Source organism: Primulina huaijiensis, chromosome 16 (genome assembly GCF_012295235.1).
Source record: "Primulina huaijiensis isolate GDHJ02 chromosome 16, ASM1229523v2, whole genome shotgun sequence".
Classification (NCBI taxonomy): domain Eukaryota; kingdom Viridiplantae; phylum Streptophyta; class Magnoliopsida; order Lamiales; family Gesneriaceae; genus Primulina; species Primulina huaijiensis.
In genome coordinates, this window is record NC_133321.1 from 5,772,041 (window position 1) to 5,773,005 (window position 965).

Genomic DNA, 965 nt, shown 5'->3' on the forward strand with positions numbered 1-965 from the left:
TGATGAAACTTAAAATTAATAATTTATTATATGTTAAAACCTATATTTTAAAATTTAAGTTTCATTAAAATTATAAAATTATGTTATTTTAGTATTGTGTGTTTATATTTAAATGTCTTACTAAATATGTTTTATTTTCAGGTTTTCTACGTGTTGGTAAAATAATGATAACTCAAGCTAGAAAATTCAAATGGACGTGATTAAAATATTTTTGGAATCCTTGAGAAATTATCTACAACTTTGCAGAAGACATGATTGCCTAAAAAGTTGGTTAAGATGATCAAATTGTGAAAATATCAAAAGGAGGACAAATTTACTTTCACCATGACCAGCATATACTAAAAAAATCATAACTATTTCAATATTTAACCAAATGAGGTGAACCAAGTTGCCAAATTCATCTACAGACAATTCCCCACATGTTTGCTATTTTGAACTGAGTCAAATTCGATGATTAAAGTCGTGGAACAAAGCATTGAAAGAAAGGGCACTGAATTGAAGTTGGAGAAGACAAAGACTACTATTACAACTACATTGCATTAATAGAATTTTTGACCCTTTCTCTCATTTGGCCTATAAATAGAGGTCTTGTGCTAGCTTGAGAATCATTCTATCTCATTGAAAAATATAGTGTGAGTGTATATAAAAGTTCTAAGTTCCAATATATTTTTCATTTTCTAAATTATGAGTGATGTTTTTAGTGTTGATCAAAAGTAAGTTCATGGAAAGCTAAATCTATTATGCCAAGGTGAAGAGGATGAATTCTTGGTGAAGTAAGATTGTTTATATTTTGTATATTCTTTCTTTATTTCTTTCATTTTGCTAATTTCTTTTTATTGTAGGTATAAAAATGAATTATTTGTTGTTATCAATTTACATCAAATGCTTGATACCATTTAAGTGTTTATTTTGATTTGTCGTTTAATTTTGATACAATAAATATTTCATCAATTATTATTGTTATA